At 40.9% G+C, this 19,386-nt stretch overlaps 1 long non-coding RNA gene and 1 pseudogene across 1 annotated transcript in view; one reads left to right on the top strand and one right to left on the bottom strand.

Annotated features, from left to right (window-relative positions):
• The first annotated feature begins 7,783 nt into the window (after positions 1 to 7,783).
• LOC102014104 overlaps positions 7,784 to 19,386 on the top strand; it is a 44,717-nt gene continuing 33,114 nt past the window's right edge. The window contains exon 1 of the long non-coding RNA XR_259234.2: positions 7,784 to 8,169. This is a non-coding gene — a long non-coding RNA (uncharacterized LOC102014104). The remainder of the gene's footprint in view (positions 8,170 to 19,386) is intronic.
• LOC102013785 lies at positions 14,608 to 14,942 on the bottom strand (annotated as a pseudogene).

Here is a 19,386-nt window from a genome sequence, read left to right as displayed (position 1 = left end):
CGCTGAGCTAAATCCCCAGCCCCAAAAAATGATATTTCTTAAACATAAGCATTCATTAGTAAACAAGGGTCCCTTCATTCTCCAATACAAGTAAGCCTCCATCTGAGTAAATTATTGGAAATGTATTAATGTGAAATTCAGCCAGTAGGGATAGCCTTAAAATTTGCTAACAGTTTAGATTGATAGAACAACTTGAGTTTTAAAACAAATCACTTTCACATAATTATTTTATCTTTTTGGATGTAATACCTAATCATACATGCTAAGCATTCTTTAAATCTAAACTACATGCTTGATAACATCTAAATGAGAAATCCAACCCACTGGAAATTTGTCTTGAGAATGGATTTACATGTCCAGCGTGAAGACCCAACTGCCCAGGCATTCCTGATGTTGAATTATGCCTAACCCACCACATCTAAAGACGCATGTGTGCTAAACATGTAATTACTTAAGTCACTAATACACGCAGGGCTGCCTGCAAGTTGTCTACACACAGCTTGTCCACATTTGAAGCTCTCTGTGCAGTCTGGCTCCTGGGGTGCAGTGACCTGGTCGTTTACGTTTGGAGATTGTATCTCTCCCAAGCGCCACCCTGCCTGCCAGAGTTAAATGGCTGGAATACTTTTCTCTTTGTTAGCAGCAGATACTAAGTTTTCTCTTGCTGGGTGGATATTCCCAGGAACATAGCTGCATAAAGCAGTATAGATTGGTAGCCCGCACTACTGGATCGGAAGTTGTACACGTGACTGAGGTCCATACGCATAGGAGCCCAGCACTGAAATTAAGGTGGCAGCTGGATTCTGTCCTCTTTGGGAGGCTTTGGGTGAAAATCCACTTCCAATTCATTCTTGCTATTGGGAAAAGCCAGTTCCTTCCGGTGAGGGGTCTAAGGTAACAATTTCCTCTCTGGCTTTCAGCCAGGGTTAACTCTTAGTTCCTCCAGGCTATTCTTAATTCTCCATCACAAGGATCTCCCTGTCTTTAAACCAGCAATGTGTCAAATGCTTCCAGCACTCCTAGTTCCTTTCCTTGACCAGCTGCAGAGAACTGCTTCAAAAGTGCTCATGTGATGAGGTCAGGCCAACACTTCTATCTCCTTACTTTAAGATCACCGGGGTCAAGGGCGGGCATGGTGGCACACGCCTGTAATCCCAGCACTCGGGAGGCTGAGGTAGGAGGATCGCTGCGAGTTCAAGACCAGCCTGGGCTACAAAGTGAGCTCAAGGCCAGGCTGAACTGCATAGCGAGACCCTGTCTCAAAACAAGACAAAAAAAAGAAAAAGATATTTAAGATATTTGTGCCCTGAGGCTTTGGCCTAATAAGGCAGGAGATTGAGCTGTTTGTTACATATTTCCAAGCAGAACCTCAAAGAGCAGTTAACGATCTGATTATTGGATAAATGTCATCCTCAGAGTCCTCAGCTGACACCATCTGATGAGCCTGCAAAGTCGGTGAAAGAAACACTTTTGTTTTACATCCCATAAAGCAGGCACCTGAGCTGTAAGGTTAGGCCTCCCCTGAAGAAGCCACTCCCAAGAGCTGTTTATGATCCCTTGTTATGTCCGTTTACTGCTGTTTTCAGCGTAGGCGTCTATAAAGTTCTAAACGATAAATACACAGTGGACCTTTTGTATAAAGCTATCCGTCACATATCAAAAGGCAAAAATTAACTTCAAATAGGACCGTAAAAGAAAGACCAATAAAATACTAACGCAGGCTGGGCAGGATGGCCACACACCTGCAATCCCAGCTCCTGCGGAGGCCAGCCTGGGCAACTGAGCAAGACGACCCACAATGAAAAGGGCCGGGGAAGTAGCTCAGTGGGAAAAACCCCTGGCTTTGGGCCCCGCTACTAGTTCAGTTAGACACAAACAGCTGCGTGAGTCACTCCTTTCCCTGCATTGAACTGTAAACACCACGCTGCCCGGGCTTCTGCAGTTCCCACACAGGGAAACTGTGTGAGTGGCTTCCCTTCCCTCCCTTCCACCTCGCACACAGCACCGCTCTAACATTTCCCAGGCTTAGATTTAGGAGGTCGCGCAGCCTGCGGACATCACACAGACGGACGGGCAGAGGCACCTTAGATCAGAGGTGTCTGACCCCACGCGTACTGAAAACCTGGGTTATCAAGGCCCCCGCCGCCGCTTCACCCTTCTCCCTGTTCCTGCCGGTCCCGTCCCACGGTCTTCAATAAACGTAGCTATTTTCTAGGTTCTACAGGCCGCAATGCTGTGCAGCTCTTTCCTGGTTGTAGGCAAGAACCTGAACAGTTTTTGGCCCACTCGACGGTAACTCGACCACAAACAAACACATGAAAAATGGATTCATTCAGAGGTAGGTTATCTGAATAATAGGAGTTCTTGAAACACAGAGAATACACAGAAAAGGAAATTATCAAAGAACAAATATAAGACATCATTTACCGTAATGAAGGGATAGAAGCTTCCAGGTGAGGGGGCTGGGGATTTAGCTCAGCGGCACAGCGCCTGCCTGGCAAGCGCAAGGTCATCAGTTCAATTCCTGGTACCGGAAAAAAAACAAAAGAAAAGCAAACAAACAAATAAGCTTCCAGGTGAAAGGGCTCAGTGTGCATCCAAAGCAATACAGGGGGAGGGCATGCCTAGGGACATTATAGGAATAAAGAAAGGGAGGGAATGGCGAGAGAACAACCCATTCTCAAAGACTTTGAACGGACTCAGGAATCCGAATGGCACATTCAACCATTCAGCTGCAATGCCAGAAGCATTTATCCATAGGAGAGCATGTCTTCCAAGTTCTGAGGACAAATGGTGTTGCGCATGGAATTCTCCACCCAGTACTCCACGCTGGATGTACGGGGACAGTTTCTGCACTCTTTTTTTGTGCAAGCAAAATTTCCGGCACAACCTGTCTTCTCTCAGAGGTGAAATAAATTGTGGCACCTCGTATGGCGTTCTGACCATTTAAAATAATTCATTCAACAAGTTTTATTGAGGCATGAAATTAATCTATTAATCTATACTGACTAATGTTAGATATTTTATTTGTACATGCACATAGGTAAACAATGTAGATAAAATAACTGGAAAGAAAAAAATCTTCATAATGTTATTATAAGCAGCTAAGTTAGGTAGAAATCAATATACAAAAAAAAAAAAAGAAATTAATATACAGCAGAAAGCTGGGCCATCAAGGTCAGTGAAAACTAAAGATATCAACACTGTGGCTGAAGGTGCGTCTGAAGAAGGCCAGGCCTCAAGATAAAGATGCAAGGACCAGGCCTGCTGTCTCCCTCAGGCATAAACACTGACTTGAGATTATATTGTAATTAGCACCACCTGGCCCAGGAAGTCCTGATAGGCATCAGCCCTTTCCCAAAAATGCTTTTGTTCTTTCCATGTGTCCTTGCTACTTGACCCACTTCTCTACTGGATCAATATTAGCTAAGCAGCTATACTTCTAACCCTACAGGGTGATTGGAGTGGGACCCACACTGATCCCACGCTGTGGCTTTGCTGTATAAATTACCCCTGACAAAGAGCCTCCGTGGCCACACCATTCAGGGCCCCCCTTGGAAATCCAGGGCCTATTCTTCTCTCCTTATTTCCAATAAAACTCTCTCAGCTTCTTCCTTTGACTTATAACTTCATTGCTCAATGTTGTAGGGCTACAAAATTGACATATTTGACATCTAATAGGTAAGGGGTTATATTTCTCTACATCAGTATTATGATTATCTTCAATGAATAGTACCTAGGAGCTTAGCTTTTACAGTTTAGGGTTTTTTTGGTTTTTTGTTTTGTTTTGTTTTGTTTTTGCCTTTTTGAGACAGGGTGTCACTATGCAGTTCAGGCTGGCCTTGATCTCACTTTGTAACCCGGGATAGTCTCAAGAGCAACGATCCTCCTGCCTCAGCCTCCTGAGTGCTGGGGTTGCAGGCATGTGCCACCACACCTGGCTATAGTTTAGTTTAGTTTAGTTTAGTTTAGTTTAGTTTAATTTACTGCTATAATAAAGTGTTATAGCAGTTCATTTTTTCTTTAAAGTGTACAAATTATTTTGAAAATATATATAATATAAAAAAAGAAAGAAAATATATACAATACATATTTCACTTCTTTGTAGTAACAACACCATCTAGTGGTCTATGTCAACTTTTAAGATTAATGTACTTTAAAATAGTATGATAATAATATTTTATTATTAAAATAAAAGCAAACAACAACAAAAACAGCACAGGAAAAACATTTTATATGGCATTTAAAAGAACAAGCCCTCATAACTACTTAAAGGGTTCATTTCTTAAAATAATCTTCTTGGTATATTAAACAGAAAAATTAAAAGACAGAAAAATAAGCATTAATCTACCATTTGAGGTTAAATATATTTTTTTACTTACAGTGGTACCTTGATTCATGAACGTAATTTGTTCTACGATTTTGAAAAAGCTGGCCACATGTGTGTTTGTGTGGGACAGACGGCCGTGGTCATGTTTGTCACCTGATGCCAAGTTTGTAAAAAAAAACAAAATTTTTCCAAATATTCTGTGTGTGAACCAAATTTTGAAATGTTTGTGAACCAGGGTACCACTGTATTTGATTGCATGTGCCTAAAATCTCTAGAAGAACACACACACAGACATACACACACACACACACACACACACTAGTGATTTTGGTTGTCTTTAGTGACAACTACTGGATAGCTGAAAATTAGAGGTGAGAATGAAGAATTTTTCCCTTATGCCAATCAAATTTTTAACTTTATGAATATGCAAATTAAAACAAAGTTCATATCTAAGAAAAATTCATTCCATGCCACTTTCAGAAGCTGATGCTATAAACCCTTTCCTTGTCTTTATAAAATGTCTTATTTGGCCAGGCGTGGTGGTGCATGCCTGTAATCCCAGTACTCAAGAGGATGAGGCAGGAGGATCGTTTCCATCTCCAAGCCAGCCTGGGCTACAAAGTGAGCTTAAGGCCAGCCTGACCTGCATAGTGAGACCTGTCTCAAAAGGGACAAAAAAAAAAAAGTCTTATTAGTTTCATGTGGTAAAGTAGAATTTTGCTTGAAATAAAATTCAGAGATAAGGCATCAAATTATTTCTCTAGGTTCCACTCCAGAAACTGTCTTAAACACCCCAAGGAAAAACCAAACAGAACATTCTCTATTCTGAAAGAAAAAATCGCTCCTACCCTATGTCTTCTCTACAGTTCAAGAGGCCCAAGGATTCCAGGTCCCCTTGATGGCCAGAGGCATCTTCTCCCAAGAAAGGGCTCATTGTTAAAAGCAGCATGTATAAACCTCCAAAACAGAAAGCTGCTGTCACCAAAACGCGATGAACTGCCATGAACAACTGCTGCTGGACTGACCTTATTTCTTGGAGCTGACTCAGAGTAATCAGCAAAATAGGGTAACCAGCTGCCACCACATCCGTGACGGCCTCCGAAGAGCGATGTGTAACAGGGAAGCTCAGGTGGATGATCTTGTCACATGAAGATTAGTAGTTATTTGAGTAACATCACTAAGCAGTGTTGATTGATAGATTTAAATCACACTGTAGACGTCACCGCATGCTTTTCAGCAGCTTTGCGGGTCACTTCATAGGGAAAACACTGCTTATGAAGTTTACGAAAACGCAAAGCTGGGAGAGGCAGCGTATGCATTCTCAGACCGTACAGAGACCTGACACTGGACAAGCCAATGAAACAGAATTTAGTGGAAGGAATTAAAGGACGTACATTTATTTTCAAAGAAGCCATGTTCACTCGTACGGAAGAGAGAATATCTGGCTTACCTGCAATAGGTAAAAAAAGAGATTTGGGGATTCAAATACTGTATAAGTGCATACATTCTAACAATGTATGCATTCACTGTATAATAATGTATGCATTTAAAATATATTTTAAATTGAATCCCATAACATTAAAATTATATTTTATAATTGTTATGGTTGATACACTGTGTCAACTTGAGGAGTCTAGAAGCTTAACTAGGTAACTCAGCAGTTCTACATCCTGGTGGGAGGGGGGGCATATCCTTCCTGCTCTAGGATGTTGTTCATTGTGTCAGTGTGAGAAGTTTAGAAGGTTAAATGAGTCACTGAGCAGGGGGCCAGGGTCCTTACTTTGTATCCGTCCTAAACCTGTGCAAAAGGAGGGCATGGAGATTATGTGAGTGCTGCACGCCTCCTGGGTGGGGGTAGCCTGCTTACAATATAAGGGAGGGAAAGAGGCTTGCTCTTCTCTGCCACTCCTCCCTTGTGCTCTTGGTGCTTTTGCTGTCTTCCACCTCCATGAACTGTTGCCCTCTGCCATGTGCCGCTCTGCCTTGAAGCCAGCTGAGTATGAACTGAAACCTCTACAAACTATGAGCTAAATAAACCTTTCCTTCCTTAATTTTGGGCACCAGGTATATTGTCTCAGCAACCAGAGAAAAGTAACCAAGACCATATTGTATTTCCTGTTAAGGGAAAGAACACCATCTACAATGAGGAGATAGTATTCCTGTCCTCTTGGGGCTGAGCAGAGCCCTTTTACTGTAAATGTCTCACAGTCTTCCAGACGTTGCACTTCCTGTATGAACCCTTAACAAGCCAGGAACTCTTTAAATGAAAAGAACCAAGATTGGTGGGGGAGGAGTGTCTTGGTTTTAGGACATAAACAAAAACAAAATAAGTAGCTGGCTTATGATTCAGACAGAATGATGTAACTGTCCTCATATAGCCTAGTTGACCCTGAGTTTAAGTAAATAAAATATTCACCTTGGCTGAAAATAAGCTCTGTTGGTAGAGATTTCAGGGAAGTGAAATTTGCTCTTGTATAAATTAGTCTTTTGTGTGTGTGTGTCTTCTTGAGACAGGGTCTCTCTATACAGTTCAGGTTGGCCTTGAGCTCACTTTGTAGCCCAGGCTGGTCTTGAACTTGCAATGATCTTCAGGCCTCAGCCTCCTGAGTGCTGGGATTATAGGTGTGTGCCACCACGCCCAGCCATCAAATTAGTCTTTTCTAACAGAATCTCCACAGATGAAATGGACCAACAACCTTCTCCTCAAGTTTCTGCCTTATGCTAGCCAGCCCACTCTGCCAGTCTTTTAAAACCCATCAGCACTCAAAGTGAGCTCAAGGCCAGCCTGAACTGCATAGAGAGACCCTGACTCAAAGACAAAAAATAAATAAGTAAATAAAATAAAACCCATAAGCACTATGTATCACCTCAGTACAGTCCTTGAGGTCATCCAACACAGCTAAATGACGTACCTCCTTCCTGCAGTTTAGGGACTGTACAGCTTAAGCCACTGTAGGAGCAAAGGAGCAGTTGGTAAGCTTTTCACCAAATATGAGCCCAAGTCTGGGCAGAGAGGGGGAAGGGAAAAATGTGCCAAAAAGAGACATGGGGGCCAGGGATGTAGCTCAGCGGCACAAGCCCCTGCCTGGCAAGTGCAAGGTCCTGAGTTTGATTCCCGGTATAAAAAAAGAAAAAGGAAAGAAAGAAAGAAACATGGAAGCCAGGCGTGGTAGCACACACCTGTAATCCCAGCACTCCAGAGGCTGAGGCAGGAGGATCACGAGGTGTTTGAGGCCCACCTGAGCTACATAGTGAGTTCAAAACCAGCTAGAACCTCATAATGAGACTCTCAACTATTCAGCCTACCTGTTATCGTTAGAGAAGGGTTCATATAGAAATTGACCTCTGTCAAAACACGCCACTCCTATAAGCCACCTGCTGGAGCACGTGTGTGTGTGTGTGTGTGTGTGTGTGTGTGTGTGTGTGTGAGAGAGAGAGAGAGAGTGTGCATGCCCAGTCACCGTGTTTGCTTCCTCAGGGCTATATATACTGGTGGCATTTGCAGTTAGGGTTGTGATACAAAAAAGCAAACAACTATATTTCAGTCATACACTTTCCTGTTTCCTTTTCGAATCTTCAGAAGCAAATGATTTCTTTTTTCCTTGGCCAGTACAGATCCTCCTGGGATGACTTCTGATTAAAACTCCAGCGAGTAGTTGGGAAAGCTTCAGCTAAAGAAGTGGCATTGGGAAGGACCCACATCTTCCTGACCTGGTGGAGCTCAGCGAAAGTATTTATGAGCAGACAGCCTGGCCCGCCCAGATTGCACACACTGAGACTCTGTGAGAAGCTAAGCCACGGCGTCTTCCCTACCGCTCCCCAGGACAGGAATGCTACGGGTGAGTTTGTATAAAACCCTTATATGTTCTTTGCCTCACAATGAAACTCTTCTTTTTTATGAGTCCATATTGACTAGTAATATTTCATCGGCACTGATAGAAAATTCTTCTTATTGTTCTTTTCTATAGATTTTTTTTAACTGTAAAAAAAAAAAATAGGGCTTAAAAGAGGGAGGGAAAAAATCCTCTCCTTTGTAGGACTATGTGGAACATTTTCCTTCTACCTCGGCTGCGTTTGCTTTACTTGAACCGGTCTCCTCTCATGCCAAGTTGGAAGACAAGTATTTTCATTTAATTTATAGATGGAACGAAACAAATTAAATTAAATCGCAAGGCCTCAGTCAGTTCTCATACTTTCTCACTGTTGAAAAATGCAGTACTGGATTTTAAAGGAAGCAGGAAATATCTTCAAGGGAGTTATTTCCAAGGTACATAGTTAAATAACGCCTTACTTACTTTCTATGTAGGATTAAGAGTAGGTAAATGGTAACATTCCTTCGTGAATATTTCCACTGCCTGTATTTAACAAAAATCTGATGGTGTAAATCCATGACAAACATAAGTTTTGCCAGATATTCAACCCGGAAATCTGAGGTAAAACGTTAAGGAACACACCTCAAAAATTCAAACTGGAGTTACTGATTTGCCAGTTGTATCACAGAAAACTCACCTGATCTCACATGTGTCCCCTCTTCTGGGACAGAGCAACAACTGCGATCCCACAACAGATTCTTTAGAATGTGCTATTTATAGTAAATACACACACACACACAGTTGTGTTTCATATCTATATCTAGAAGTCCAGGTAAGCCAGGCATGGCAGTGCATACCTGGAATCCCAGCAGGAGGCAGGAGGATCATTGCGAGTTCGAGACTGGCCTGGGCTACAAAGAGAGCTCAAGACCAACCTGAACTGCATGATGAGAACCTGCTTCAAAAAAATAAACAAATGAAAAAAAAAATAGAAGTCCAGGCAAGAGTCACTTTTGTAGTAAATCCTTTTTGCTCCCAACATTTTATTTTGAAAATATTTCAGAAAAAGATGCCTAGATACCTATCCTGTATATTCTGCTAATAATATATCGCTATATATTGTCTTCTTTGAATACTAACGATACCCATTCATCTATCCATCCATTTATTTCTATGATGCATCAGAAAGTTGCAGCTCTTAGTAAATTTTAGATCTAAACATTAGGGAAAGATATCAGCAGCTAGAGTTCAAAACTTGTTTAACTTTTTCCTTGAAAAATAAATAAATCTTTAATGTGCCCTTTGATGGGTTTTGATAAATGCATATACCTGTGTAATTCAAACAGACTATAGCCACCACTCCAGATCTACAAATGTCTTTCAATCCTTACCCAGAGAGCCCCTATACTCTCTCCCACTGTCTAACGGACAAACACCCTTCTTCTCTATGCAGGATACATACATAGGTTTTTAAGATTCATTTATGTTGAGTGAGTGCAAGTAGATCATTCCTTTGTCATTACTGAATAGTATTCCATTGTATGGAAACAGGACCGTGTACACCTTCTCTTGTTGATGGACGCCTGAGCTTTGTCCGGTTTTTAGCTACGATGAAGAAAGCTGTTACGACTATGCACGAGTCTTTCTCTGGGCATTTGTCTTCAGTCTTTGCATAAATATCAAGAAGTAGAATTGCTGGGTCAGAAACAATTTTAAATAAATAAGTAAATAAAAGAATTGCTAGATCATACTAGTTACTTTTAGTCCTACAAGACACTATGAGGGCTTTTTCCAAAGCGATTATATCATCAGCACTGTAGGAGAATTTCAAAGTTTCCACTTCCTTGCCAATTCAGGAGTTTGAATTTAAATTTTAGGACTAAGGGCTTAGCTCTGTGGTAAAGAGCTTTCCTAGCATGTCTGACTGTCTGCGTTCAGCCCCCAAATAGTGACAATTAAATACAGTAATACCTCACTTCACGAATACTTCTATTTGCAGGCAGTTCAAACAAAAGTGTTCAGCAAAATTTTGCTTCCAGTTCTCAAGCTCCAGTGACAACACAACCACAACTGTCTTCCACACATGGATACCAAAGCAGCCATCTGCCCCCAAACCGTAAAACAAATTAAGTTTGTAAACAGAGGTACCACTGTACTATAACTGTGGACATTCTGGTGGTTAGGCAATGCCATCTCATTTGTGTTTACAGGAGGGCCAATGCTGTGCATTTTCCTGAGGGGACATTGAACATTTACATATCCTCCTGTCTGAATATCTATTCAAATATTTGGCACTGAGCCAGGTGTGGTGGCGCACGCCTGTAATCGCGGCACTCAGGAGGCTGAGGCAGAAGGATCGTTGCGAGTTCCAGATCAGCCTGGGCTACAAAAACAGCTCAAGGCCAGCTTGAAGTGCATAGCGAGACCCTGTCTCAAAAAGAGAAAAAATATATATATATATTTGTCACATTTTATAAAAACTGGATTTTTTTTATTAATTGGTTGGAAGAATTATTACAAATATATATTGTGAACCAAAAGTCCTTCAGAAATATATATTTTGGGGGCTGGGGATTTAGCTCAGCGGCACAGCACCTGCCTGGCCAGTGCAAGGTCGTGAGTTCGATTCCCAGTACAGGAAGAAAAAACAAACAAACAAACAAACAAAAAAAAAAAACAGAAATATATATTTTGCAAATTTTTTCTCTCAGTGTGAGGTTTGCACATTCATTTTTTAAATGTAGATTTGATTAACACAAGTTTAAATTTGAAGAAATCTAATTACAAATTTTGGGCCAGGGACATAGCTCAGTGGCATAAGCGCCTGCCTGGTAAGTGTAAGGTCCTAAGTTCAATCCCTGGTATCAAAGGACAAAGAAAAAAAAAAATTGTATGATTATTAACTTCTGGAGTCCATTAGAATGTTCTTTTCTACCTGTATGCTGTGAAGATATTCTTTTTTTTATCGGCTTTGGGGGCTTCACTTTTATGTTTGCTTTTAAAACCATGCTAGGGATTATTTGGAGGGGGGTTACATGAAACAGAAGTGGTGATTCTTTTTCTTTTTTTCTTTTTTTTTATTAAGTTTGTTGGTACAATTTAGATGCATGTAATGACCACAGTCATCATAGGGAATTTGTCCCTATACAAGATATAACTCGATTCCTCTTTTTTTCTCATTCCCCTCCCCTCCCTTCAATCCCTCCTCCCCTCCTGATTTACAACTTTTTCCATTTTATCCTTCTGTTATCATGTTTTCCCTTTCTTCCTCTCCTCCTCCTCCCTCCCTAGTTCTCATTTCTTTTGAACAATTTCTTCCTGTTTCACAATCCCTATTATACACTCTGGTCCTTATTTACACTTTTGGTTTCTCAAACCAGATCAATAATGCTATATTTACACATATTGGTTTTTTTTGTTGTTGTTGTTGTTTTTGTTTTTTTTTTCTCCGGTACCGGGAACCCAACTCACAACCTTGCGCTTGCCAGGCAGGCGCTTTTGCCGCTGAGCTAAATCCCCAGCCCCCTGTATTTTTTTTTTTGTATATTTTTATATATGAATTTCTAGATGAACCATGATTTTTAAAAAAAACAAAAACCTTGTCATTCTCCAGGGATTGCTTAGAGCCTTTGCAGGAAATCAAAGTACCACAAAGTGTGGATTTTAACTTTAGGCTCTTTATTTCATTCCATTCATCTGTGCCCATACATGGAAATATCACACTGTTTTGATTACCATAGTTTTATCATAACTTTTGAAGTCAGGTAGTGTGAATCCTCCACTTTCATGCTTTTCAAGCATTTGTGTGTGCTATCTTTTTACATTTCTATAGAAAGTTTAGAATCAATTTGCCAATATCTACAAAAGACCGTACTAAGATTATGACTACACTTGCCTTGAATTTATAGGTTAATTTAGTAATAAGCTTAGCAATATTCAGTTTTCTGTACTCAAACATGGTAGGACTATTTCTCATTTTATGTCTCTCAAGAGTGTTTCGTAGTTTTAAATGCAAAGGTCTTGCATATTTTTTATCAATTTATACCTGTTTTTGAGTTGTGTTAAAGTAGAATTTGTTTGTTTCATTTTACAATTCTTGAAGTTAACACATGGAAATACAATCAATGTTTTAATATTGGTCTTGGATCCTAAGACAGTGCTAAGTTCTAATAGTCATCCTGTAGAATCCTTACAATTTTCTTCCTGAATATTCATGTCACTAGAAAGTAGAGATAGTAGGCCAGCATGGTGGTGCACACCTGTAATCCCAGCACTCAGGAGGCTGAGGCAGGAAGATCCTTGTGAGTTAGACTCCAGCCTGGGCTACAAAGTGAGCTCAAGGCCAGCCTGAACTGCATACCAAGACCCTCTCTCAAAAAGCAAACAAACAAACAAAAAAAAGAAAATAGAGATAGTACTAATTCTTTTATTATGATCCTCAAGCTGTTTTAATTTTTTATTTGTACCTTTCCACACTGTGAGAACCTCCAGTGTAAGGTTGAATAAAGGTGGTAGAGGTAGACATACTGTTTAGGACCAGAGCATTCAATATTCAGTATTTCCCCTTTCAATATTATGCTAGCTCTTGGTTTTTCACAGCCACTTTGTATCAGGTTGAGGAAGAGCCTTTCTATACCTAATTTCATAAATGGTGTTGAATTTTGTCAAGTGCCTTTTCTGTTTATATTGAATCATATGACTTTCTTATATATTAATCATATGACTTTCTTCTTTATTCCATTACTGCAGGGAATTACCTGACTGAATGCCAAAAGTTATACAGCCTTAAGAAAATCTAAAATAGACCCTACTTGCTGATCTTGTCATCCTTTGATATCTATCACTGGGTTTTGTTCACTATTCTTTTCTTGAGATTTTTGGGATCACTGGGCATGGTAGCTCACACCTGTAATCCCCAGCACTTGGGAGGCTGAGGCAGGAGGATCACTGCAAGTTGGAGGGCAGCCTGAACTGCATAGCAAGACCTTGTCTCAAAAAAACAAAAATATATATATATTTGTGGTTATGTTCACTAGGACTATTACTCTAATTTTCTCTTGTATTATTAGGTTTGAGTAACAGATTTAATGCAAGTCTCACAAAATGATTCAAAATTATTACCTCTGCTTCTGTTTCCTGAAGTATTTTACAGACTGTTGTTACTTTTTTCCTTAAATGTTTTATAAAATGCACTTATCTTGTAAGAACCATCGTAATCATCCCATGGAGGAGAAGATTGGTAATCACAATCGTTACCATCCTAAGAAGCCCTCCCACACGCCACTTGCTGTAATAGATATATTGTGCATATTAACTCATTCAAACTCACAATAACTTGGGGAGGACGGGGAGACTGTGTCAGTTAGTGGCTTAAGTCAGTTTTAATTCTGAGTAAAATCTTGCCATTTAAACTATCTATTAATTCCATTCAGTCAAATTATCTATTTTACAGTCACTTAATCAAAAATAAACCCCCTAGTGGAGAATCATTCTAGCAGCCAAATCTATATCCAATTCATTAGATTTCCTTCATTCATGTGACAATACTGATTTTTTTGGGTGGTACTGGGGATGAACCCAGGGCCATCACACTGACCTACATCCACAGCCTTTTCATATTTTTTTATTTTGAGACAGGGTCTCATTCTTTTGCCCAAGCAGAACTCAAACCTTTTTTTTTTTTTTTTTTTTTTGAGTCATGTAGTTTACTTGCTGACCCTTTGGCTACAGTTCAAACAGTTATAGTGGGGCTGGGGATTTAGCTCAGCAGCACAGCACCTGCCTGGCAAGCGCAAGGTCATGAGTTCGATTCCCAACACCAAAAGAAAAATAAAAACCAAAACAAAACAAACAGTTACAGCCTTAAAAGTTGTAACTAGTAACCTTCCAAACTTGCTTTTAAATTAAGTTCTTAAACAGCAGCAATAAACAAAACACAATACCTTTAAATAATACTGCAGTTTATTTAAAAACACATTTGAGAAAAATTCTTATTCTTTGAGAGTTATACAAAATGTTTTCACTAAGTTATAAATGTTTATCATGTAATTATTTGCATAACTAGTAACACTTATCAGCAGCTATAAGATCAGAATTTTTTTAAAAAAAACACAATAAATAAAAATACATAGCCCCATTATTTACCTGTAGAACATGTTCATTTATGCCTATATTTCAGCATTTGCTATATCACCATTGTTCTAATTTTAAAAGTTACATCCAAAAGATAAGGCAAAACCACCTACAAGTTGGCATATCTGTTTATTTCTGTTTGTGAAAACGTCCTTAACTTGCTGATGTGGCAAACACATATCAACCCTGCCATGCAAAAACAGCAGGTGATCTGCTTTGCAATTAACTGTATCGTCCAGTTGCACACAGGCGACACGCCATATATGAAAAAACTACTAACAACTACAAGTATTAAATACTGAAACATTAACAGTTTGCTACAATTTGTTTTATTTAACAGTCTAGGAAGTTCACAGCCATCAGCAGTTCCAGGGCTCTCTCGGGCGTGGGAAATTCGGGAGTTTCGGTGGAGCTGTTAGTGCGGCGAACCTTGCAGGTGAAATACATGCAGACTTTGGAAAGCCCGTGTGAAGGGAGCTCTCTAAAACTGACCTCACTGGTTTTGTTTTCAGCAAACTGACCAGGGCCACTCAACATGGCTTTTATTGTTCCTGATGTGAGTGCATGTTCTCTTTTTACAGTAAATTCATGACCATCAGAGGTATCAATTTGACATACATAGCATCAGGGCCTTCACAGCCAACATAGGTTTCCTCCTCTCCACCCATTATGTTCTTTTTGGTGGGGGTGGGGTGTATTTTTTTTTTTTTGTCATTTGGAGACAGGGTCTCGCTGTGCAGTTCAGGCTGGCCTTGAGCTCACTTTGTAGCCCAGGCTGGTCTCAAACTCACAAAGATCCTCCTGCCTCAGCCTCCCAAGTGCTGAGATTGCAGGCGTGCGCCACCACATCCGACTTCCATTATGTTCTTATAAAATTCTACTTTGGTTCCACAGGAACTTTAGTAGTTTCTCATCCGTACCCCAGCGACTGCAACCAAGTCCTTTCCTAGCACCGCAGCCCTGCTCCTGGGCCGCCCCCCTACCCGCAGCTGCCTACCCCTGTGGGTTCTGGGGCAGTCTGGAACTCAAACTTGAGATCCTCTTGCGTCAGCCTCCCTCGGTGCTAAGATCACAGGCCTGTGTCACTGAGCCCAGCTGACAACACTGATAAATATGTATTGAGCACCAGTCGTGGGCCAGGTACTATGCTGGCACTGTTGTAGGCTTGGCAAACAAAACAATCAAAAACTACTTGCCTTCGTGAAGTCTAAATTCTATCATTCTAAACAACAAATATAAGTCAGTGATTAGGTGGTAAATGCTTCAAAAATACAACAAAGCAGAGTAAAGAGATTGGGGGTTGGTAAATAAGATGACAGGAATAAACCGTACTGACAGGGTGACACATCTGAGAAAAGACCTGAAGATAAAGGAGACAGCAATTCAACTCCTTGGATGAAGACCGCCCCAGGCAAAGAGAAGAGCTGAGTCAAAAGGTGTGGATGAAGTCTGCTCGGAGTGAGGGGAGAAAGTCAGCAGTCAGTGTGCCTCGGGTGGAGCAGATGAAGCGGCGAGAAGGAGAGAAAGAAACTAAATGAGACTAAGTAACGAAAAGGAAGGGAAGGTGACTCTACAAACATCCTGGCTCGTGGGCTGAGAAACGCGGGGCTTGTGCAGGGGGTCACAGTGCACCCTGTAGGAGGCTGTCTCAGGAGGAGAATTAGATGCAAATTAAAACAGCACTGAGATTCCATCTCACCCCAGAGAGAATGGCTATCATCTAGAAATCAACCCATAGCAAATGCTGGCGGGGCTGCGTGGAAAAATGAGCCTTTCTCCACTGTTGGTGGGAGTGTAGACTGGTGCAACCACTGTGGGAATCAGTGTGGAGATTCCTCAGAAAACTAGGATTAGAGGTTCCATTTCACCCAGCCATTCCCCTTCTGGGTATTTTCCCAGAAGAATTAAAAAAAAAAATCATACCACAGCGATATATGTGTACCCATGTTCATAGCAAAATTTTGGAAACAACCCAGATACTCATCAACTGAGGAGTGGATAAGAAAAATGTGGTATTTTTATACAATGGAGCATTACTCAGCTATAAAGAAAGAAAGATAATGGTTTTTCTAGGTAAATCGATGCAACTAGAGACTATACTCATATGTGAAATAATTCAGACCCATATGGGTAAACACTATATTGTCTCCCTAGTGTAAGAACCTGAAAGAGTAAGTAAAACTGAAAGATACAATAGATATTGTGAAAAGGAAAGAAACTGCTCAACAGGAAAGAACAACTAGGATGAGGGAAAAGAGAAAAGAAAAAAGAAGGAAGGGAAATTAGATAGATAGATAGATAGATAGATAGATAGATAGATAGATAGATGAAACACAGATGCTCTAGGAGGCTAAAGCAAGAAGATCACAAGTTCAAGTCCAACCTGGGCAAATTATGACTTGGTGAGACTCTGTCTCAGAAAACAGATTTTTAAAATGATAAATAAAAATACTTGGGGATATAGACCCTCCCACACACACACACACACAAGATAACTAAGATAATTGTACTACTAATTTCTATTGGTTTATTGAAAGGAACAGTTAATGTTTAATTGTTTGATCAATCTTGAATACCTATATCTGGTAATCTGAGCAACTACTTGGAAGATAGCCATAAGTAATACAAAAACCATTGTTGATTTCCTATCATCTTGTTTTGAAATTCTGTATCATTTTTATAGTTTTTGTGTTGTTTTGTTTTTGTCTTTGTTTTTTGTTATTTTGTTTTTGTTCTTTTCTCTTTAAAATAATAATAATTTTAAAAAAAATAGCCAGGCATGGTGGTGCATGCCTATAATCCCAGTACTCGGGAGTCTGAGGCAGGAGGATCTTGGTGAGTTCAAGACCAGCCTGGGCTACAAAGTGAGCTCAAAGCCAGCCTGAACTGCACAGCGAGACCCTGTCTCAAAAAGACAAAAAAAAAGAAGAGTAGAGTTAAGGGCTGGGGATGTAGCTCAGTGACGGAGTGCTTGTCTAGCATGTGCATGGTCCTGGGTTCCATCCCCAGCACCAAAAGAAAAAAAGGTAGGGTTAGAGGAGAAGCTGAGAAATCAGTTGGGAGACTCTTTCACTAGCTCTTCAGAAAGACGGTGGGTCCTCAAAGCAGGTTATGCAATGGAAGTGGTGGAATTCCAAATATGTGTGAAGACAAAGTCAACAGGATTTCTTTGGGGTTTGTTTGTTTGTTTGTTTGGTACTGGAGATCAAATCCAGGGCAAGGCAAGTGTTCTACCACTGAGCCACACCCACGTCCCTGCAGGATTCCTGGATGGAAAAGGTCAGGGAGCGTGAAACAGAGCAGAAGATGACTTCAGGGTTTTTTCTCCTGAACAGCCAGAAAAACGTAGCTGCTCCTAAATGAAAAGGGACAGACTGTGAAGGAGAGACAAGAGAGAAATTCAGTTTTAATATGCTAAGTTTGAGAATTAATAAAGTCCAAGGATGCATGAAATTGTTTTCCAATAAACTCTCTTAAATTCCTTGCAATTTAAGAACTGGAGTGTAGCCGTGGTCGGTGGCGCACACCTGTAATCCCAGCACTCAGGAGGCTGAGGCAGGAGGATCTTTTCAAGTTCAAGGCTAGCCTGGGCTACAAAGTGAGCTCAAGGCCAGCCTGAACTGCATAGTGAAACCCTGTCTCAAAAAGACAAAAAGAAAAAAGAGAACAAGAGTGTAGTTCAGTGGAAGAGTGCTTGCTTAGCATATACAAGGCTCCAGGGCTCATCCCGAGTACCTCACAAAGAAAACTACAATCACAGAATTAACTAGTAATTGGGCTTCGTGTCATAGCACATCTTTATCCAAGAAATATTCTTGTGACTATCACTGTTATAAAGAAGTGAAACCCAACAATTTCATCTTAGCCATTCCAAGTCACCAACAGGACTTTAATTGATTTCCACTGTTCACAAAATTATCTTAACTCTGTTATTAAGCCATCATCATCATAAAGTAATTACTGTAATTCACTCTGGAACTTTAGGAAGGCTTATAATTTTACAAAGCTAGCTACAAAGGTAAATTACTGCCCTTTGGAACTAGTCATCTGGCAATCGAAACACCGGCTGACACAACAGAAAAACCACAGTCCGTTCCTCTTGTGCTTCTTGTCTGTGTGGTCTGCAGCTACAGCTGGGTCAATGGATGCTATTAGGGCCAGGGATAGAGCTCAGCAGCATAAGCGCTTGCCTGGCAAGCCTGAGGTCATGAGTTCGATTCCCGGTACCAAAAAGTTAATAAATAATTTTTAAAAATAAGATGCTCCTGTCCAGTAGCCCAAGGGACATCTCCATGGATTTGCCTGAAATGCAACAGCTTACCTCCCCGCTAGACACAAGACTCAGTATAAGGAGGTGCCGGGTGCTTTGTCATGGCCCCCACAAGCAGGATTCTGGCCCCTTCCATCAGTGTCCACAGGAGGGAAAAGAACACGCCAGAGAGCCACGACTCCCCACCCTCCCTCAGCACCAACCTAGCACACAGCACTCTGCCAGGCCTTGTGGTCCTGACAGGAGAAACTGCCTGCAACTCTAAGTAGAAATCTTGTGAGGGAAAAGGTTATCGCTAGAAGGTGACTACAAATATGTCTTCTATAAAATAACTAATAGACACGGGCAAAAACAGTATATTCCTTGAAAAGTTTTAGGAAGTTGCTATGGTTTGTGTCTGCATGTCCCCCAAAATCCTCATGCAGTCATGGGGCAGGCTTCTAAGATTTGTGATTGATCCATGATCCAATGCGGAGATTATGGGTGTGAGTGCTACACCCACCCTGGGATGGGTAGTTTGCATAAATATAAGGAAGGGAAAGAGGCTGCTTGCAGCCACTCCTCCCTTTTGCTCTTGTTGCTTTTGCTGTCTTCCGCAGCCATGAACTGTCGCCCTCTGCCATGTGCCACCCTGCCTTGGAGCCAGCTGAGCATGGACTGAAACCTCCACAAACTGTGAGCTAAGTAAAACTTTCCTTCCTTCATTTTGGGCATCAGGCATTTTGTCCCAGCAATGAGAGAAAAGTAACCAAGATAGAAATGCAATGATGAGAAATATACGAAGCATCAAGCTGGAGGTCAAGATACAGGAAATACAGATGCTCTAGGAGGCCGAAGCAGGA

The sequence above is a fragment of the Chinchilla lanigera genome, unplaced genomic scaffold, assembly GCF_000276665.1.
Source record: "Chinchilla lanigera isolate Chin_1 unplaced genomic scaffold, ChiLan1.0 scaffold00002, whole genome shotgun sequence".
Taxonomy (NCBI): Eukaryota; Metazoa; Chordata; class Mammalia; order Rodentia; family Chinchillidae; genus Chinchilla; species Chinchilla lanigera.
This window is presented reverse-complemented; position numbering and strand designations above follow the sequence as displayed.